This window comes from Falco rusticolus, chromosome 9, assembly GCF_015220075.1.
Source record: "Falco rusticolus isolate bFalRus1 chromosome 9, bFalRus1.pri, whole genome shotgun sequence".
Taxonomy (NCBI): domain Eukaryota; kingdom Metazoa; phylum Chordata; class Aves; order Falconiformes; family Falconidae; genus Falco; species Falco rusticolus.
Window position 1 is genome coordinate 22,886,742 of NC_051195.1, and position 23,175 is coordinate 22,909,916.

Consider the following 23,175-nt stretch of genomic DNA (forward strand, 5'->3'; position numbering starts at 1 on the left):
CACACTGTGCATTTAGAAAAACCTCAAGCCAAGAAGTGCTACTTTCTGTGTCTTCTACAGCTCACAAGTAGCAAAAAGTAGCAAATGCAGTTTCAGACCTCTGCAAACCGCACTTAAACCAAAAGTGTCTTACTTTGCAAACTATCCTACAAGCTAAATACAGACTATTTGGCCTACACCTTTATAAAAATTTCATCCAAATTCATTGCTTTAGATTTAGACTAAGCACAATAAAAATGTAAAGTCTTGGGAAGTTTTTGAGAAGCCAGAGGTCTGAATTGCTTAGAAAGCCAAAAATGAGTTGAAAGTCAGTTGTGCTATAAAGAAGTCAGTCACTACCACCATAGTGTAATAACAATATTTGGGGAGAAGAAAAAGACTTTCTGCATCACCTATGCAAATCGCTGCAATTTTAAGTTTGCTGCAGGACTTCTTAAATGAGTGCGAGGGCACACAAGCAATCCCTGCACACTGATGCTGTGCATGCAAGCAGTCCAGGAGACAAACTTAAAGGCTTTCATCAATTTGTTTCACAGGTCCTTTCCAAAATACTGCCCCAGTGTTTAACACCTCCACCCTCCAATTCTACCTCATAATTAAAAGTTCAGGTTTGTGGAGTGTTTGTTACTGGATTAGTTAAAACAGAATAAGGCCATTTAACTTCACAGGCTTCCTGTCCTTCCCAAGTGATAACTTACTTTCTCTTCAGGCCCCTCTTCTTACTCAGAGAAGAAAAGAAGGCTTTATGTTGCATGTTTCCATTTGGCTCAGATGAAGAGATTTCTTCCAAAGCAAACACTCTTGCAACGTCACAGGGTATATATATAGATACACACCAGAGCAGAAATACAGCCCTTCTGTAGATATTCAGTTACGTTAGGAAAAATCTAAGTAGAGGAGAATATGAGACAGAAATAAAGTCTTTATTTTTCTAAAGCTACGTGCACAACGTTGACTCAGACACTAAAGCCAGGCTGAAGATAAATATTGCATCCAACCAGTAATAGGGAGTTTCTCACATATTGCTTGCTTTTGCCAGAAGATGTGCTGATTCTGCTCGGCAAACACTGCCATCCTGGCAGCTCACACACATTTTTGCACGTCCAATGCAACTTCAGAAAAGCCACCTTCACTCACAGACCTGAAGGCGTGTATGCAGATATGGAGGTACCTGCAGGGCATTACTGGGAAAGCTCTCATACCATTTCTGGGAACTATGCACCCTTCGGTGCCTCTCTTTAGTGCCCTTACACCACTGCATGCAGCACAGGGAACGGGCAGGTGGTCTGCCTGCACTTGCCAGGGCTACAACCTCTGTCTGTGATCACAGAGATATGGTCAGATAAATTATACAACTGGATGAGCATCTGGATGCACACAGGCTTTTTAGGAAGGACAGGACAGGTGTTCATGGGGGATTTTCACCACCTTGATACCTGCTGGAAGGACAACACAGCATGGTAGAAGCAATTGAGGAGGTTTCTGCAGCGCACTGACAATGACATTTTCCTAATACAGTGTTAGTTAGGTGGGTCCAGTTCTGTGCTCAGTGCAAAAGAGACATGCCTATACTGGAGAGAGTCCAGCAAAGGGCCACCAAGATGACAAGGGGACTGGAGCGTCTCTTATGAGAAACGGCTGAGAGAGCTGGGACTATTCAACTGGTAGAAGAGAAGGCTCAGGGGGGATTTCGATCAGTGTATACAGATGCCTGAAGAGAGAGTACAAAGAGGAAGAAGCCAGGCTCTCCTCAGTGGTGCCCAGTGACAGGACAAGATGGCACAAACTGAAACACATCAGACCGTAAGAAAAACTGTTTTACTGTGAGGGTGGTTGAACACAGCACTAGGCTGCCCAGAGAAGTTTTGGAGCCTCCATCCTTGGAGATACTTAAAACCCAGCTGGGCACGGTCCCGGGCAATCAGATCTAGGTAGCCCTGCTTGACAAGGGCAGGCTGGACAAGATGACATCCAAAGGTCCCCTGCCACACTCAACCAGCCTGTGATTCTGTGATCATTTTTGCAGTTCATTTGCACATTCAAGGTATCATTTGTGATAACCACAAGCATTCAGAAGAAGCATCTCTGTCCTGTCTAAGATACCATCCACAGCAGAAACCCACAATGTCACCATGTTGACATATCACACATCAGCTCAGCAGGAGACAACGAACACGTGCTGTATCTCACTAGAGACTAGGATTCAGTTTCCAGTACTTGCTAGGTTGCCTTTGCTATGGTTTGGCTCAAATTCTGCTTTCTCAATGCGACACTGGGATCAGAGACTGGGAATGGTAACAGACCAGTCAGGAGGTGTTTCGTCAGATTGTCTGGTATAATCAGACTCTAATATCTCTTACAGTCTCCACCTCCCTCAAGTTTTGCCCCCCCCCCCTTTCTTTAACATCACCTTTTTGAATGAATGCTTCAAAAAACCCTCAGCTCCACAAATGCTCTGTATCACCTCTAAAAAACAGAGAATGATTCTCCTCTTTTATAACAAAGCAAGAAGAGTCAGACATAAGATACCTTCTAAGTTTACTAGAAAAAAAGATTTCATTTACTTGGCAGTAACTACTTCTTGCTGCTGTAAGAGAACAGAAGTCCTAAAGATTTTGATTTTAAGGCCAAGAATTAAATTAAAGTTGTAATTTCTTTAAATCTCCCACACTTCTTGTTCCCACAGCTGGAGGTGGTCTGGCAAAAAGAGGACAGTGGGGGTCATCAGTAATGGACAGAAGTACAAAACTGACCGTATCTACTAAGATTTCACCCTAAAAAGAAGTTCAGGACCAGGGAAGTTTCTGTGTGGAATTCAGGGTTTTGTACAAAAGCTCAAGATAAAACATGTTTCTATCCAACTGTTAGCGCATTTGTCTTGACTGGTTCTCAGTTTAGCACACCTCCTCCTCCTTTTCCTCTCGTTGCAAATACATTGAGCATGCTGGGGGCTGAACAGGGAGAAGGAGAGCACAGCTGAGATCTACCATGACAGCTGTCACATTTTTGGCCAGAGCACTGGCAGTCTCTTCACCTAGCAAAAAACAGACAACACTACAATTTTAAACTCACTTGCTGCATGTGTTTATTCACAGGGATTTAAAGGCCATCCACAACTATGGCTTCTAACCATAGGTGTTTTTCAACATTTGTCTTGTGTCATCAAGTCCAGTGTCAAGACCCACAGAGAGCCCCAAGATGCAAGGGACTTCTGGGGGTCAGCTAGCCTGGCCTCTGCTGCAAGCTGGGCCAGGTCTGAAGCTAGGTCAAACGTTCATTTTCTGGTAGGGTCTAGAGCTCTAAGCATGCTTCATACTGGAGCTATGGAAGGTTTAAGGGACTATTCCATTTGTAGCTGCCAAGCTAGAGTTTAGCATAATACAATAGATTCAGAAAGAGACAGTCCTGAAACAATATAAATTCACTGCACAGATCTCCTGGTCTTAACGGTAGCTCAAATGCTCCGCTTACCTACAGTTTTGTCTTTAAAAATCCTGCAGCTCTGAACTTGAAAATTAGACCAGCATCTCAAAACATCAAAGCAAGTCGTCCTAGTGAGGCTAAGGAGTTACGTTTCTTTACATTTGCAGCACTCTTAGCATACAAGAAACCCCGTTTATATGGTACTTTTCTCTTAGGCGGTATAAAATACCTGTTCCATACTGAATTAAAACCAATAAAGCAGAACAACTAAACACAGGAATAACTACAAAATCCTCTCTGGACTTGCAAGGGAAAAGAGAGGCCACCAATTACAGCCTAACTCATCTCCTCACTGCCATAAAAGCATTAGCAACTCTGTCTTTATAATGCGCACCGGCACTGGCGTTTTGTTAAATTGGGCATTTTGGTTCTCATGAAAGAAGCTCGACTGGCAGCACCCCCAAACTCCATTTCCCCTGCAAAAGAGTGAAGATAGGTCGCTCTCCATAACCACACCGCTCTCAGTAACTCCCAGTCAATTAATCTGCCACTTAATCTCACCATTAGCGGCCACCACCACTAGGAAGTCATCCAATTTAGGCTGCAGGCAATGGGAGAAGCCTCAGAGAGGGACTGCTATTTATATGTAATACTGCCATGAACTGCTTTAAAGAGCAGAAGCAGATTTTCTTGCCTGAAGGCTAATAACACTGAGCCGCTACATTTGTGTTTCATCTTTTTGATATTCTTGCCACTCCATTTAGGTGAAGAGTAGCTCAGATTATTTCTAAAGGAGTATCGTGCAGCAGGTTTCAGGACTATTTACTTATTAAAGCAGACACTTGGATCCAGACAGAAAGGTTTTGTACATGCTAACCTGCTTGCAAAGCCAATTGCCTTCCATAGTAATGGAGCAGCTCCTCTACAAGAGTCACATTCAAGCCATAAGACGCCAGCAAACTGCATCAGGCATTCAGACACAGCAGCTGCTCTGAAAAACAAACAGGAATACAAGGATGTCCAGTACATACCGATTTGTTAGATCCGCCCATCAGAGCAGTCTGTACTGCTGCTGCTAGCAGAAAATGAACATTTTGCTGAAGTTTCAGGGGTATTGGAGAAAAAAAAAAAAACCCAAAACCATAGGCACACGCAGGTAGACAGAGGTATATACGGAAACAGTGTAGCAGTCAAGAGGGAGCCAGGACACCACCTTGCCCCAAAGCAGCAGGTACAAGATACCCAGGCTCCAGCTGAAGCAGCTACAACCTGCTCCCCTGCCTGCCCCCTGCCCCCAATATATTTTATGAGTGATCCTGAACCAGAAAAGCATAAACTCATGCCCAGAGAACACCCTTATACCAATACTGAGTGCATGAATGATGAACAACATAAAACCAATATAGCACTGCCAGCCTTTTCATTATAGACTCCCCCAACAGGAACCTTGCTATAGTTTTGGATTGTTTGCCTAGGTGACAAAATAACTGTGTTACTTCCTTAAATACACCATGCAACAGGACAGCATGACTAAGATGGACACAGTAACTTTTTCTCCTGGTATGAAAGGCTACAGGACTTTCTGTGGTCAGTAATGTTGTACACTCATTAATATTTATGTGTATTAATATTTATGTAAACTCAGAAAAGACCTACATTATTTATTAATTGCTTGCAAATATCAAGATGTTCACCATAAGCCTCTGTAAGTCACTGTGCTGCTTAGGTGCTCTTGTTAAGAGCACCTTGTGACTATTTGTTAATACAGTGGAAGACCATATTTGCTACACCACTAAGTAAAGGAAAATTCAAGTTTCCACAGCCATCATGCATCTCTCAAACGAACAAACAAACAAAAAAGAGCAAAAACTTAACAAGTTCTGCTGTGCTCCCCAGCGCTGTGCTGAGGAGCTGTGCTTACTTGGCTTGCCTCCAGCAGCCAAAAATGGACCAGGGTTTTCAGGGCTAAATGAAAGCTGACTGCAGAAAATGCACTGGTAAATGTTTATTAGCAGTTGCCATTCTAATTTTAACCTCTGGACATTCGTAGAGCCAATTACAAAAAGCAAGCCTCTTAGAAAGGAAGGAGACATGGATTCTTATGGGAAATAACAGTTTCAAATACTTCACCAGTGTTATAATCCATGCTGGGAGCAGAAAACCCTATTTCTTTCCCTTCCCATGTTGAAGGGTGCGGGACTCTAGGAATACAGAATGCCATGCCAATACACTCTGTATAAGCTTTTCTCCTGGCTGATAAGGGTTCTATCAGTCCCTGCAGAGCTGTTTCATGCAACTGAACTCTCCAGAACTATTCAAAAAACTTCTCCTCAAGCCTTAATTGCATCTTTGTGCATCAAAACCACTACTGCGGTTCAACATAACTTTCCTGCCCAGGCCCACTCCTTCCTCCAGCACAAAAGACCATAAAAACCTTAACAGAGGTAACTGCTCAAGCCCTACCCTGTGCACACCAGACTGTCCAATGTTCATAGCAGCAGCTTCTGCACAGACTCTGTGCAGCTACTTATTACCTGCAGACGCTCATCATACTGACACAAGAGGTCACACCATGGACCAGAACTAGTCCAAGATCTCCAATCAGAAGCACAGATGCAGATCTGTTGGACAGTAGATATTTTCTTCTTTTCCTTCCCATAAAGTTAATGCCTTAGGTGCAACCCAGATGCTCCAGAGTTGTGTTTTGGATAGTTACAAGGCAAAAAAAAAAAAAAAAAAAAAAAAAAAAAAAAAAAAAAAGCCCAACAAATTGGTTAGTCCCTGGGGCAAATAGTTGCCTGCGAGGATAAACTTCACTTGCAGGTAGTACTGTGCTGTTGCCAAAAGGCTTCCCCCAGTAATTCTTAGCATGTCAGCACCTACCTTTATTCCTTGGCCAACTGTGTCAAAAAAAAACAGTGAGAAGCAGCATTCCTGGGTCTCAGTACTCCGGCACTCTTGTCTGTACTGTAGCCTACAGTCTTCTGTTCTTCCAAATTATTGTCAATTCTTGATTTAGCTTCCCTCTCCACCCTACAAGCTCATCAGAGATTGATGGGAGTCCCACGAGCTGAATGAGTCGTCTTTCTATACTTTCTGAATTCAACAGACTCTTCAATTTGAGCCAGATATGCTGCCTGTTATACTAGCTGCTACTTGTTTTGTTCTACCTGTGACGTGAACAAGCATTCCCTTGTAAAATAAAAGCTAAATTCCCCTATTGCAAGTCTGTAAGTCTGAAGGCAAAACCATAGCAGATGATGCCTTTCCCCTTGACCTACAGCTCAGAAAAGGCACTGCTCTCTGGGGAAATCATCCCTCCCTGCCTGGGTCCAAAGAAGTCCTCTTCTCACCTCAATACAAGAGGTGACCAGCAGCCCTCTGCTTTTCTAATCAAGGCATCCTACATCATCTCTTCCCTGGATACTTTCAAGGCCTTGAACCGAGCACAGGGACAGTATAAGTAGTATGGGAACCAACAGATCCTTATGGGATCTCTACACAGCCATTTTGTAGCTGGACTCAACTACAGCAACAGCACAGACACAGAGGCAGTTCTACAGCACCAGACAATAGGATACAGTGGTACCATGACCTGGGACATCTCAAAACCCAAAGGCACCATGCACTATTCCCAATTTCACAACCGCTCCCAGCACCCACAGTGACACTACGATAGCAAACCACCTAACAAGATGCTAATGTTTGGGCTGACAGAGCTGACCCCTCTGCTCTGGGGGTTTCCCTCTGACACAGGAATCCCTAAACAAGGGAAGAGACCATGGCAATTCTTTCCAGAGAGAGGATGTTAGCACAAGCTGAGCACAGCACCTAACAGACTTAATTTCTCATCTGTACTGGTGTAAGACCTGGTCTTCCCTCTGTATCAGAGCTGTCGTTTGGTTACCGAGGACAAGGTTTGGTTTGGTTTGAGGGTTCTCCCCCTCCCTTGCTTTTTTTAAAAACCATAGCTCCAAAAATAAAAAGCTACAGTAGACAAAGACCTTCACGACATGGCAAAATCTTAAGTACATCAATTCAAAAGCACTTTCTCACATAGTAATTAAAAACCTCAACAGTACCAATGAAGAGCAATAATAAAATCTTTACATGAGCCTAGGTTGTTAGATGCAACACCAGTTTAAAATTACCTACATGACAAGTTACAGCTATTTGGGAGGGAAAAAGTACCACCTGCTCACAATATTTCAGATTTAGTTCCTGTCTTAAAATTTAAGATCCCTGTATTAACTGAATTTCCCACATACCACAGTTGTCCTCTCTCCAATTCCAACTTTTCTAACTATCACTGCAATCTCCAGTTTCCTCAGGTGAACACCCTGTTTCTGTATAACAGGTCAAAGACTCTTTAGCAGTGGCAGTAGCAGTATTTTGCATAAGATAATACAGAGGAAATAGCTTATTGTTAACCATTTCAAGACTAAGAGTCAGCAGTTTAGCATGTAAAAGCAGTCACAGGCAACTTAGGTCACACAGCTGACAAGCTGCAGGAAACACTGTTGACAAGCGTGAGCAGCAGGAAATACTGGAGGTGAAAGGCACAGACAAGTCAGGCTTTTGTTGGGAAAAAGCAGCAGCTTTGACCTGCAAGGTAGCTGACAGTTTTTATTCTTATCTAAATGGAGGTATAATCCAGGTATCTACCTATTAAATATTCCACATTTAAAATTATTAAAATAGCAAAAATCTGATTACAGGGTAGCCATCCTCTAACACTGAACCGATGTCCATACGAATATTCCCATCTTCAAAGGATGTAAACCCACCTGCCTCTGAACATAGGTGCAATTTTCTGCCTCAAAGGCAAACTTGCTACTACTAATTTTAATAATCTTTAGTTGTGACTTCAAACTCCTCACCTTTCTTCTGACACTTGTTTTTGTTTCCAGCACAATCACCAGTTGCATATGTTTAATTAATATTTGCATTACAGCAGCTTGCCACATCATACTTTTATTACACTGCTCTTTATTTCTTCAGCAAGTTCACATCTTTTTCTTTAGCATGACTCCTTCTCTGCTACCTCTATGAAAGCCTGGCCTGTTTGGGAAGGGCTCCTAAACTCTCTCTGCTTCCAACTAGCATTTGCAAGGTCAACACTGTTATTCAAATGAGAGTACAAAAAAACACACCAAAAAGCATACAGACTATTTTTTGGTAGACTGGGCTAAAAACCTACCACCAGGTTCTGCTGAATGAATCCTTAATTTTACCTTTTTTGTTATGCCCTTTGTCAATGCAAGAGTTTGCTAGGAGATATGCTCGACATGCACAAATAACACTCTCAAAATAGTTCTTGCACACACTGTCACACTCAGAAAGGTACAGCATTTCTTTATACCACTAAGTCAAAGCTTCTGCGATCAGTAACTGAAAGACAGGCCAAGTGCTTTTTCTGTCTAAGCAATTCATGCTTAAATCATCATAATCTATAAAGAAAATGGGGGGGGGGGGGGGTGGTGTAGTAAAGTATGACTTGATAAACTCTCACTGATTCCTGTTGCAAACAGGCTTGCTTTTTTCCTGCAATTACAGAAGAGGGATTTTTCCCCCCACCACTTTCAGTTGTCACAAGCAGCCTATTGTTTGGATTTAGCCATGCAGCACTCCTGATGCAAACCCACAGCTCATGTTAGCACAACAGACTGCACGTAACTAAAAATCGAACAGAAGGCAATTCAGTCCCATTACAATAACAGTGCTTTGTGCTAAATACCTGTTTGGAGCAAACAAGAGATACGTACCCTGCTCTGGATCAGCTAGAGATGACAGTGCTGGTGCATACCAGAGAAATCTTGCAATACTTCCAAATACACAGGTGCCTGTATGAATGTTGTATATCAGATGATAGCTTAGCAGCCTGTTACTATCAAACATCATGCAGATCAACTACCCCAAATCCAGGAAACCAAAAATTGCTCAAGACTACACCTCTATGCCTCCCTGCACAGAAACACCATGGCTGCATCTTCTCTCATTCAAAAACTGATTCAAAACCGGTTGGACACACTAAAATGAGTCATCTCTGTGCACTGCTGCCTTAACTCTGAAAACTCCTGCTCTGTTCCTCTGCTAAGGGAACTGAAATGCCATAAGCTCACTCGTAGCTGTGGCAACAGCAAATGCAAATCCTGCCACACTGCAAAACTTCACCACAGTCTCCTCCAGCACATGTGAACTACATGCCAGCAAAACCACCCCCCCACACCAAGAATAAATTGGGTTTCTGAAAGCTGCTCCCTCTCCTAAAGCAAAAATCAAATAGGCTGGGCAAAGTTTAGCCAGGCTTACATTGCTTTAGCAGGATTTGTACTAGCTGTGCTTTAAGGCACTTAGAAATGGGCTCAGAAGAGTTTGGAAACTGTGCAAGAAGAGGTTCAAGATTTCTCATGTACAACTGCAAAGACTACACTCACTGTTTAAATTAGCTGAGCAGCTACTGTATTTGCAGCCTTGAGTTTCAGGCTGACCAAATCATACCACTGCTGTTTTAATGCAACAAATTTAGCAGTGGATGTTTAGGCACAGAAGGGAAAAAATGGGTTTAATTAACACATTTTTTAAAAATAATCAGAAATCTGAAGAATATTAGCATATCTGAATGCAACACCAAGGGCTTTTCTTGGGAGATATGTCATATTTCTAAGATACAGCCAGTAACTGCATGTAACCAACTGGAGGTTAAAAAACAAGGGGGGGGGGGGGGTGCAGAGGGAGAGAAGCAAGGAAAAAAGCAGCACCTAACAAGTTTCCAGCAGCAAAGCTTGTGTGAACTGTAAGACCTGAATTGCAAATTTAGCTTTCGTGAGAACTTTACCTCTGAGCCCAGCAGATGCTTGCAGGGTATCTACTTGTGGTTTGCAAAAACTTCTCAGATGAGCTTTAATATTCTGAATGACAAACAAAGAATAAAAGTCCCAACCAACACTCCCTCTCCCTGCATGTGGAGAAGTTAGGGTGGGGAACTTCCAGGTTTTTGGGTTCAGTGGGGGTGTTGGTTTTGTTTTCCAGTGGGAGTTGTTTGCTTTTTGCTTGTGTTTTGTTGTGGTGTGTGCTTGGTGTTTTTAAAAAGACAGTTTGGATTACCACGTGCATATAATTTTAGAGACTGAAAACACTACAACCTAACCTTCACCTATTTATGAGCAAAGCTAATCTAATCCCACAGTCAGGTTGTTCTATCTGGTAGCAAAGCAAATGAGCTAAAAAAGAAGGAAAGGGAGAGTTACCATGGGATACCAAGATGCGTCACTTCTCTTGGCTCTCTTGGCACCACGTGACATCTCAGCCGTGAGTGAAGAACTCAGCAGATGGGATAGAAAAAAAAATTAAAAAGGTCTCTAGATTATAGCAAAGTTTAGGCTTTTACATCAAATTTGCTAACTTCTTATAGCTACAGAAGTACAGGCAAACAATATTTATCTATAAACCGAACTATCTGTCTATAAATATATTGCCACTGTGCAATAAATACATGCTTTCCCTTCCAATAGTCATCATATACACTTTTCAGTTCATTTAAATACAGTAAATTTAGTCCAAGCACGTTCAGAAATACTGCTCTTGCCATCTTCAGTAAGAACTATCCCTTGCCTTTCAAAGGAAGCAAAGCAGGTCATTAGTTTCCACCTTGCTCGTAAATACAGAAGCAGGCACGTCACAACAAGAGACACGAGCAGAGTTCAAGAAAGATCAGAAGAAGAATGAATCACTTCCAATTTACTCTCAAAGTTATCACACAGGTCACCAAATCCATGCCTTGAGATGGGAGTCCACTGAACCAAGACTCTTAATTTTCAAGGTATCACTGTTCAGCAGCGTGCCACTGCAAAGCTGCCGTGTGCATGTGCAGTGTGCAAGCTGACCCTACCACATGCTCACTTATACTTTCATTTTCACCCCACTCAGTCCAGTATAAATTTTTAAACATCTCTTGCTCCGAGTCCTCCTTCTCTACACAAAACTGTAGAGTGCTTCAATGTTTGATTTCTTCCTCCTCCTTTTACAGCTGCCAATTTCTTTCTAGCATGTCAAAACAGCTCTGATTCAAACGACATTATTCCACCTCCATCCTCCTCCACCTCCCAAAGCCTCCTAACACCCACACACTGCTGCACCAAAACCTCCAGGGCAATTTGGTCCTTTCATAGGCCAGACAAGCAAACCACCTCTCTGTAGTAAAAAGCAACGTAGCATACCCTTCACCTTCCAAGGCATCTTGGTGACTTTCATGGTGCAATCCCTGAGTTTCAGCTCTACCCAAACATTACGACATGCTGAAAATAGAGCTTACAGGGAAACAGTGAAGCTCATTTGTCTCCAATGCATCACAGTAACCTGTTTGTTACTTCAGGCACCAGCTGGCAATCTGCCACTCCAACCTACCCAACTATTAGCATTCTCCTATTAGCTCCAGATTGCAAAACTTTGGTAAAGTAACACAGTAAATTATCCAAGACTGCTGCTGTAATAACCTGCTCTTAAACACCTTTTTATCACCCAAATCACTTGGTGCTATGCTAGTTTCCCATTAACTACCAAAACCATGACATAATACCGAAGTCAAGACACCCCACATTTAATTTATTACTCTAACTGGTAGCCCTTGCGTTTGCACACATCTATATAACATGACATTTGAGAACGGCTAAGCATTACTTACTACCTACTTAAAAAATGAAGTTTCACATTTCTGTAGCCAGATTAACACAGATGGTGTTACCTTCTTCAAAACATCGCTTTAATAACTGTTCCCTAAGCCAGTAGACAATGTCTCTAATAGCCATGGTTAGGTTTTATTCAGCCTCATTTGAACTTCTAATCTTTCAGCAATGTCCTGCAGCAGGGATTGCCATGGCATAACTTTGCACCACCAAAAGAAAAACATTACCAAAAGAAAAACCTTCCCTTGTTATAATCTTGTTGCTTCCCTGTTTAATTTGACACTATTTTTTTGAATGAGGGCGGCCTGGGTACAGTCATCCTCTGCTCACACTTTGTCGTCTCACTTCCTCCACTCACAATCGTTCTTCTTCTCCAGGCTGAACAGCCAAAGTGTATTTACCTCCTTTTATCCTTTTACACAACAGCTGCTCTGTGCCCTTGATTACCTTCATCATCCTTTGCTGAACCTTTTTCTTTTTGGACATGGAGGACCAGATGGCATTCAAGACACAGGGAATCAAGGAGATTTTTATTTTTTTATTTTTTTTACCAGTAGCTTGTTATTTTATTCTCTACCCCTTCACTAATAACATTAATTCATTTACTACTTTGACTTTACAGCTATTTTCAGCGCACGGATCTCCAAATTCAGAAAAAAAGCCTCCCAAGAGTAGTACAAACCCCAAAACTAACATCATGTTTTAGAGACAGGGAAGGACCTGGAAAGTGCAGTAATCTCTTAATCTCTCACAATGGCCGTTTCCAAAACTTCATTTCAACCAGAGTAGCAGAGCAAGGCATTAATCACATCCCTGTCTGCATGAAGAAGCCTTCCTCCATCCTCTCACTTCCCTCTGCTAAAGTACTCATCCTCTGCCACTCAGGTACAGGTCTGGAACCACTGATTTCTTTTACATGTCCCAACCTAGGGTCCTCCAAGTTTTTGCAAAGTGCCCCAGCCCAATGGGCACCCCAGCCCCTCTTACCTGCTCAGAGAATCATACTAGCATTCCCCCTGCCTCACACATATTGTTGACCCCTCCTATGTACCGCTACTCAAGCTTGCAGGCCTGCAACAGGTCTGCTGGGAGCTCAAGCAAGCCCAGGAGAAGGAGCAAAAACATCAGTGCTTTGCAAGTGCAGAAGCCAAAAGAGCAAGGAGGAAGGTGGCAGGAAGCAGAAGGGAGCATGGATCTCATGTTCAGAGCTGGCAAGCCTGAATTCAGACCCACAGGCTCTATATAAAACAAGCAGAACATGCACCTCAAGCTGCTTGTGCTTTCTTAGAAAAACAAACAAAAACCCCCACATGTATTGGTCGCCTGTTATTTATTATTTCCTGATACAGACGAGCAAAGTGACCTCTGTGAGGCACACAAAGAAAAATATGCTTTTTTAATAGTAACCAATTGCCGCTTTACAGCTTCATTGACCTTGTACCACATACCAGATTACTTACCTCACCTACGCTCAACACATGCCCATTTCCTCTTTTCATGTGGAAACAGAGTATCCAGCACTTTTTGTGTCAGTAATAATCCCAGTAAACCAAGGGCCAGAGCTGTATTCTGAAACTCCTCCCTGGTATGCAGGGGTTTTTTTCAGTTTTCAGCACCTCACCCTCTTCCCCACACAGGTTGACAATATAGATTTGCTTCAAAGTGTTCATTTTCACTCCACCCCAAATTGCCACAGAGAAGTAGATACTGATTGAATATAAGAATTTTCCAGCTAAAACAAAAGAATCAGTACAGAAACATTTCTTAAAAAATAATCCTAAAATGGGCATTTTACTGACAAACAATGGGATTATAAATGCACAGAGAAAGAACTTCAGATTTAACCTGACTTTTGCAGGGACAACACATATCTTGCACAAGCAGGAAGCAGCAGGATGCTGTTCATGTAAGTTAACTTAAAGAAACACCTGCTAAGTCTTTAAACTTAACCCTTGCAAGGCTGTGGGGTAAAAATACAGCTCTTCCTGGGGACAACCTGCCAGGTACACCTACTGCACAGTTTAGGATGCTGGCTGGAATAGACAGGAAGGATGGATTAATTTTGCTTGGGATAACTGTGCTTTAACTCAAGTGAGCGTCTAGCACTCCACCTTGAGAAGAAAGAGCATCAACAGGTCCAGGAACAGACTTTCTTGGATACTCCACCTGGAATTTAAGGTTTCAAAAGAGTTCTCGCTTGTAAAAAACAAATTAAACTAATGTAGCCTGTGAAACAGCACTCCTTTGCTGGAGGCTACTACTCTCAGGCATTCATCTTTCTAGATGCTCAGTTCCCTTCTTTCTCCAGCGAGCCACTCCTTTCTAGAGCATTACTCTATCCAGTTTTCACAACGTACAGGGACACCCTCCTGCCCACCCAATATGCCCTCCTGAACAGAGACACACATGCTCACTGACATGAGATTTTGACACATAGATCTCTTTACAAGAAGGTATCAATTGCTGCAATACCTGAGTAACCTTGTCCAACTGTTCACCAAGTAGCTCGCCATCCTGGAAGGTCTCAGCTGTTTCACTGATACCTAACATGTATCTTTCAGTGCAAGTGTTTGTGCTGCTTCTTTCCAAACAGTAAGATTTTGGCTGTCAGCGTCATCCTTCTCCAATGCTTGCTTCTCATCCAGGTCAAATCAAGCCAAATGAGGGTGAGGGACAGGAAAAGAGTATTAAGACAGTTTACCAAGGCAGGTATTAATGATGTGCAATGGTTCCCCAAAGCAACAGACAAAAAAGCTGTGGACAGCAGTGTGTTACTGCACCATCACCCTCCCCCTTGAAACTCTCCCTTATCCTGAATCCCTCCTGTGCACTCTTTCTTCTCCAAGCTCAGCTCAATTCACACTTTCATCTCATCCTCTGGGCCTCCCTACTGCCACTGCAGAGACTCAAGACAACAACTGAAAATTCAGTAAAACTATACCATGCTTGTATTTCCCCTCCAGAGGAGACAAATTTGCAGAAAACTGACCACTGTGCTAGAAATTGTAGAGAGGAGTTCTCTTTCCTTACTTAACTGCAACACATGCAGTCCATAATGTTACAAGAGCAACAAGCTGATGGCTTCGGTCACAGGCCAGCAGTGGTACCTTACACCATGCTCAGGCAGAGGCACTCCCCATGAAACACCATTTTTATGATGAGCATACAGCATGCCAAACTACACGGCACCCAAACTACACCAATTTAAGACACAGTTTCAAAAGACTCAATGCACAGTGCTGCAGCTATCATATCATAAGACGATCAACACCAGAGCTCTTGAATTAACAACAGCAAGCCAAATGATCTGTGTTTGAAAGTATTAAGATGACAACCCCAGAAATCATCAATTTAAGAGATCAAGTTTTGATTTGGGTCTGGACTAGTAGCTAGTAATGCTCACTGCACAGGGGAAAGAGGTTCAGAATAAAGTTTCCTCACTAAGGTACTGCTTTACAGTGGAGGAGTACAAATAATGACTATCTGCTGCTGCCCCCCCTGCCTTTTGGCTAGGCAGTGTGTGCAAACAAGGGTGCATTGGAGTTGTGAAGCTGAGTACACAACATATTTCCTACACACAGAAACTAGCTCACTTTCATACCAGCTGCTTCAGCTGTGTAAATAGGGGCTAAAGTACTGCTTTATATATATTCTGTAAAACTAAATCCTACAGAATGTAGCCAAGTAAGAGTCACAAAATTTTTAAACTCTTTATCCTTGTACTATACTCCTTTATATCATAGTATTAGCATAGCATTCACTGTAGATAACATTATTAATATTTGACAAGGAAGTAGTCTATTAATTATAAAACCTTTCTCAACAGAATGCTTTAGGAAAATCTTGATGGGGGTTGGGCATGAAATCAAGTGTATTTTTCATGCATCACCTGCAATTTTGTGATTACAATATTTGTGATTAAGTATCTTAGGCTACTGCATGCAATTTACCTGTTCAACTATTTCTCTAAAACGAGAGCAAGTCAATGCACTTAAAAGAACCCATCCTCAGCTCCGTAACATTACCATCTTGATAACAAATCTGAAATCTAACTGGTAGGTGATGCTTCAGAGCTAGCAGTGATTTAAGAACAGAGCTGACATGCTCCAACAGACTCACCCATAGCATTAGTCCTTAGGGGTTATAAGCAGAGCTCACATGTTGGCTTTGAGCAAGATGACACCCTCACAAAGCACAAACAGAACCTCGTGCTGAGTATTACTGGAGTATGAGAAAGATCATTTAGAGAAATGGCAGCTACAACATAGCTAGTTGTCTTATCTCCTTTGTAAACAGCTTTTAAACTGCCAGGTACAGCTATGATTAAGGAGCAGCTCGAGATTAGAAGAGACATCCTAGTAACTGCTGACAGGTAAGTTTATTTGAGCTTCAGCACAAGCATTTGAAGATGAAAGAGCACAACAAGGATGCTGAAAGACAACTGACTGCTTAGTGAACACATACCAGTTTTCAAATGATTTCTGTGATGTACAGTAATGTTAACGATCACAGCATTCACCGGGAGTTAGATCATCCATTTAGCCGCTGGTTTGCCAAATCAACTGCCTGGGGATTTCAAATAGGGTCAGCAAAAACTGTAGAGCATTGCAAAACTGGAGTCAGTGCCTTTGCATTCTTGGTATTCAGCTGCCTTCCCTGAGAAACTTCACAAAAGACTAAAACACAAGCCGGGAGGGGAGAACAAAACATCAAGAGGAAGAGCAAGCTGAGTGCTACAACTCATTTCAGGAAAGTTGCATGTTGTCTGTGTTGACTGCTATGCCCAGACCTGTCAGTCTGCTTTATCTACGGTGCTTGACTTTGCATCTCCTGCTGGCTTCATTTAAATGTTTTTCATGCATGATTATTAGTTTTGGAGCAGATAGGAGTTTGATGAACCAGTACTATGGCAGGATGGTTATGCTGTCAGATGTAGCCCATCTATACTTTTGGCAGGGGGCAGACAAAAGTAACAGCTTCATGCTGAAGAGGGTATCAGTAAATTTAGGTAGGCAACAGCATTTGTGAAACATCCAAAGCAACCTTGTAAGCACAGTTAACATATCCTAATAACAAAACCAGCATTTGTGAAAAGAATGTTCCTACCTTTGCTGCCACTTGCCTTTCAAGATGTGCTGTATAGTTCAGGGAGCTACCAACACTGTATTTACACAAGCTTTCCAAGAAAGCACCAGTAAAGCTTGGGGAACTTAGCAATGCATCAGTCTGGAGATGGCTGCAATGAAGTTCAACGATGCAGAAGAGGGCAGGGAGGAACCTAAAGATAAGAGCATGCTCTAGACAAGATGATATTTAAGTCTGCCTAGATGTAGCTTGGACACACACACAATTTGGGACAGTCACAGAGGACTCTGACGACAGAGCAAACATCCTCCATTGGAACTACAAAATCCCTCAGCATTTTAATAACAAATATTCTTCCCATTCTTTGCTAGGAATTTATCACCATGGAACAAAATATGTTAGATATAACATTTTGTCTTCCTTAGTAGGAAATGGGGACAGCAGAGGAAGGGGGAACACAGGCCAGGAAAAAAAAATGTTTTAATGCATCTTGAAAATAAAACTATGAGAAGAGAGAAAAATATTTAATGAATGAACTGAAACAAAGCATCTTGTGCAAGAACCCAAATAATCATTATCATTTGTGGAATAATAAAACTGCAAAACCATGGAGTAATTCTAAACTCTATCTGTCATTAGAATAATGAATAAACTAGTCAATAATTATCCAATAAGAAAGTGCTATTTAACAGGGTCTAATTCAACATGGGAACATAGCCTGTTGGATCTGCCCAATGACTGAAGTTGGGGGAAACCAACCAATTAATAATACAGCTTCCCAAAAGGCACAAAACCCAGAAGTATCACCATCAGAGTATGTGTCTCCTGGGTTGCAGATTAAGAGGATGCTGAGATTCATTAAACACTTCAGCACCATTTGAATACAGGTTTGCTGAATGCTAAGAAACCAGAGAGCAAAACAAGATTAGAGATCAGCAAGATGGCATTCCCCTCATGAATCCAAATAAACAAGACATTCTGAACTATTTCCAGCATGACTTCAGCACAAAATAACATTTGCACTTCAACATAATAGTTGATGTTTTAACTGCATGCTAACAGCTATGGGAACAGTCACACACACACACAGGAGTCCCAAGTTTAACATCAGCTGCTCAGCCTTCAGAGGAAGCAAAAAGAGTTGCAAAAGAGTCGTGCTGTACTTCAAAGCAGCAACTGCCTTTCAGATAAAGACTAAATTTATTTACACTCACTCCTCAAGCACCTGAACCCAAGTAGAGCACACCGGTTGTTTCAGAATTTGCTAGGTGCCCTGTCCCACCCCCAGTGCCTCAGACAGATGATGTGACACTTGAAGTGAGTAGTGACAGCATTACCCATCAAGACCCAACTGAAACCTTATGTACACGAGACCCAAGTAGTAAAAATTAAGTCAAAGCAAAAAGGTGCGCAAGCAAAGAGGATGCAAAGTAAGATGGAAAACGCATTTTCCCTTTGAACACGAGAGAACTGGTGAGCACACCCTTACAGGAAATCCGATCACTTGAGCCCATAAACTGTGAATCAATCTCAGTAAGTCAGAACAGCCTCAGGACAAAGGAACAGCCATTTGCTAATTCAGCTGACAAACAAATCTGGAGAAGGAGGAATCCTTCCTCATATTAAGGATTAATCATCAGCAGGTATGGCCTATTTTCATTAACTGCAGTCATTTCCTGCCAGCACACCCTTTGCCTTTTCCAAGAAACAGGGGAGCAGCTACGTGTCTGAGGGCAAATGAATTAGGAGACAAGAGTGAAACTATCAACGGCAACTTGCTTTATGCTACTAGCTTACCAAGAACTAGCCAAGCTATTTAGTAAGCAGCAACGGCTAGGAAATCTACCAAAGTCAAATCTGATGGATATGAACAAACTGAGCATAGGGAACATAAAATCTGCTACAAATTTCAATTAAATCTTCACTTTTGGATAAGTGCCCAAGATGTTAAAGCCATCACTTCTCTCCTTGGACTCCTCACTCCTCTCTCGACATATCACTGCTCCATTAACACGGGAGGAGGCAGCAGCAGCACATCAGACCACAGACTGGATTCTGGCACTCTTCACCCTCCTCACTTTTAAAACACAACCTGTGGACTTAGTGTTTGTATCAAAACCACCTAGGCAGATCCTGCAACATCCACTTGCCATTGTCACTTCCGTGAGATAGTTTTGATGCGTGCAGACACATGCATTTTGAAAAAGTTGCAAGAAAGGTTAGTAGCGGAGTCAAACAGGAACTGAGGAGGATACCCATGCTTTTTCAGAGAGTAAGGGTAAAACCAGCAGCAGGTCAGCCGAGTGGTTCTGTAAAAAGTCCTGCCTATTGTGTGCAGAAAGTGAATAAAGGCAGTGCTTATACAGCAGATGCCAGGCTTTAGCCTGCCACCTCACCTCTTCAGTCATCAGCACCTACAAGCTCAGGCATTGCTAGCAGCAAAGGTATTACTTAAAAAGTCAGTGTCACTATGAACTCAAGTCTTACAGAGGATACAGAAAAACCCTAAATTCACATTCAGTTACATATACTATTAAGGTATTTTTTTACATGTACAAGACCCATAAACCAGTCACTGCTTTTAATGGAGATTATCTCCCACGTTTTTGGCATTTCACAGGGTGGTGACTTTTTGTTGGTTGGTTTTGGGTTTTTTTTAAACATCTGCTCTAGCCAACTGCTGCCCACTTAATTGGCACATCTCATGGCTGAAAATCTCAGTGCCCGCTGAACTACTGAGTAGTTTGCACTGTAATTTAATTTTAACCATTCCAAGCCCTTGCTGTATTCATACATATTTTTATTTCTAAACAAGCAACTTATGCAAAAATACATTCAAAAGGTATCACGTATACTGAGGCTCTGATCCCATGGAGTTAAATTTGGTAGGTATAAGCACACCTGACAATAACAAGCTTAAATAAAAAGTAATTAAGAGATAAAGAAATTGAGTTCCAGCCATAAACCACTGCTTTACACTGCATTGTCTGCTTTAAATAGTCACTGTTACACTGACATTGTACAGCAGTGTGTTTGCTTTGCTCTCTGCATCTGAAGAGCTGCCATGGTCAGAACCATTAAGTGCTATATAAAAGTAACATCACATTTCTCCTTCAAAGCCACTGAAGTTTAAATTTAAAAGAGAATTCTTTTATATAGCAGCTATATAAAGCACATACAGTGCCAAGCTGGAGGATGAGTATATTTATATAACAAAAGGCTTCCTGGATTATTTTAAGGCTCAAGTTCTGCAAACCTAACAACTGAAGAAAGGGATGTTTTCCCTTTGTTTAAAAAAGTAATACTCGTACCAAGAAGAAAGAAAAAAAAAAAAAAAAGAAGAAAAAGAGTGCCATTGAAGAGACAGCAGTATCTTAACATTTCACGGTATTAGATTCCTAGATTTCAGCAACAAGTCATCCGTGTGCTTTGTGATCCCACAGATTTGGAACATCTGTTGCTATATACTGAGACAAATACACAAAAAATCCAGAGGTCCCAGATACCAAAGCACCTGCAACAAATATCTTCACATAAATTATAAGGTATGCCACATACCCAACAGTATTTGGTTTGAACCGGTTTCATTTAGCTTGCACTTCTTGCACTGTGCCTGTTGACGTTCAACCCCTATTAAATCCACATTAAACTTTAAGTAATAGATTACTACATTATTCATAAAGTCTGTGTATTAGACCCAGGGGAAACACAAGTTGAATCAACAGAGTGACATGAGCTTCTGGTAAAAGCATTTTCCACTCTTAATATTTATATAGTTGAAGGAGGGTGGGGAGTAGGAATTTTTTGTGACTGATGAAAACAAGACTAGGTATTACAGTTTGTCCAGTACAACTATGACATAGATGCCACCATTCAGAAAGCAGCAACTGCAAAAAACTGCTCATAACAATTCACCTGATGTGCAACACAAACACAAAAAAATCAGTTCCCTCAATTTCAGCAGCATTGGTGTTTAGTCACAGCATTTTTCTCATTATTTCTATTACTAATAGTCTTTCTTACAGTATCTGTGGAAGTCCTACTAAACATCTTAATTGCACAACAGTCAAGATTTGAAGGCATGCAGTACTGTGACATCTGTAGGAGAGGGACTAAAACCAACTGTCCCAAAACCAATTTTGCTCAGGGCACCCACAGGAAGAATTACAACTGCATTAAGATCATCACAGAATCACAACTGAAAGCTGCTTTTCTGCTGTCCCTCATCACAGCCTCTCAGAATCAGACAGTTCAGTCTCACCAATATCCAAGAACATTTTGAGAAAAAGGCAGCAGCTTTCCCAGCTAAGAATGGAAGGTACAAAAGACTTGGTTCATTCAATGTGCTAGTCACTCAGGTTACACACAAATAACAGTTTTAAAAACACACTCTTTCTCAAAATCTCTGTGCCCAATAGCTCAACTTTTATTTTCCGATTCTTACAACACCTCCCCCTCTAGCTCTTAAATCAGTCATGGAGCTTTCCAGCACAGATCAAACCCATGAAACCCATGAAAACCTTAAAAGATGCCTTTCAGCAAATCCTGATGAGCTTCAAAGGATTATTAAAAGACAAAAACATAACTACAAGCAGCAAGAAAGAGCGTATGACCCATTTATTTTCTCTTTGTGGGTCATTCATCTATGTCAAAGCCAGAACTGGGAACAGAAACCAGGTATTCCAGCCACCAGTCTAGCTGTCTAACCAATTATCACTCCAGTTTCAACAGCCAGAAGGGCGCAGATTGCCTTACAAGTAGGGAGTTTGGAGCATTTATATGCAGCCTACATCTTCACAAGTTTTGCTCTTAGTTATCCTTACCTGGAAGCAGGAAAAAAGAGCTGATCTACGTGATCTTTCAGTTGTCTTTTCCCAAGATCATACAATTTAGTACTGGAGTTAGACTATGTAAATTTTTTTTTGCTGAACAAAAAGAGCACCAGGCAGGCACAAGCAATGCCTAAGCTACAGAAAATAGAGGGAATCATCATATTCCCTACTAAGCCATGCTCAGTTAAAGAAACTAGCCAGTACAGGTGCCAAAAGAAACACTGCCATACAGCTGTGGGACAGTAAGTCAGACAATGGAAATACACAAGTGAGGAATATTGATTGTTGTGGGTGCTGAACAGCTGCCATTAGCACAAACATAAGAAGTGATTAATCCAAAGCAAAATGGGTATCTGCCTGTGCAAGTCCAAACTAAAACTTACCCAAATTCAAGTCACATTTAGTATCAGTTTACACTAAACAAAGTATTGAAAAAACACAACACTCCAAAACACACGGGCTTGAAAACGCAAAAATCATTTACTTACCTGAAATTGCTTTTCTACCCAGAGCACTCGACTCATTGGGTTAGAAGTTCTTGATGAACATGAGAGTCAAAATTCAGAAGACCTGCTGCTAGCTGCTTCTCACATAGTCATGAGTCACTATTAAAAAAAAATAATAAAAATTTACATATTAAGCAGCAAAGCTATACAGCAAGCCTTCTATTAAAATATTAGGAGTTATTACAATGTGAAGATGGCCTCAAGGTCTACCAGCACCTGGGATATACAGGAAAGACCATGCTAACATGGACAGCTGCATTTTAAAAATAGTAATTCCTAAAGAACACAGAAAAGAGAGGATTCCTGTGTCCAAATAAGGCCCATACGCAGCTTTCATTGGATCTGAAGAAGGCCTGGAATGCTTCTTCATCTGCTTTGTGGCATCCCACAGAGAGCAGGTCTGCTACTCCCCACATGCATCAGCCTTCCTGCAGGTGTTTACCTTGGACATAGGTTCATCTTCCTCCGAGCCTGCACTAGGAACAAGTGGTTTGGATGAGACTGCCACCCTCCGAACAACATGGAGAATGGAGCTGCCAGAAATGGGCCACTGACCACTGGATTTGATCTTGGGGCACCATAGACCAGAAGCTGTCTACTCCTAATGTCACGGGAATCTCACAGTTTCGCTCTTGAAAGCCATAC

The 23,175-nt window shown here is 41.7% G+C and overlaps 1 protein-coding gene across 4 annotated transcripts in view; it reads right to left on the reverse strand.

Moving 5' to 3' along the window:
- Positions 1-23,175, reverse strand: part of SGMS1 (sphingomyelin synthase 1) — a 98,612-nt gene that overhangs the window by 47,301 nt on the left and 28,136 nt on the right. For 2 of the 4 annotated variants that reach the window (XM_037399444.1, XM_037399447.1), the window contains exon 2: positions 22,513-22,629. The exons of 1 other annotated variant lie outside the window; for it this stretch is intronic. The gene's annotated coding sequence lies outside the window, so the exon portion shown is untranslated. Of the gene's footprint in view, positions 1-10,673; positions 13,374-22,512; positions 22,630-23,175 lie in introns of those variants that run through there. One more of the 4 variants, XM_037399445.1, reaches the window with a different exon arrangement.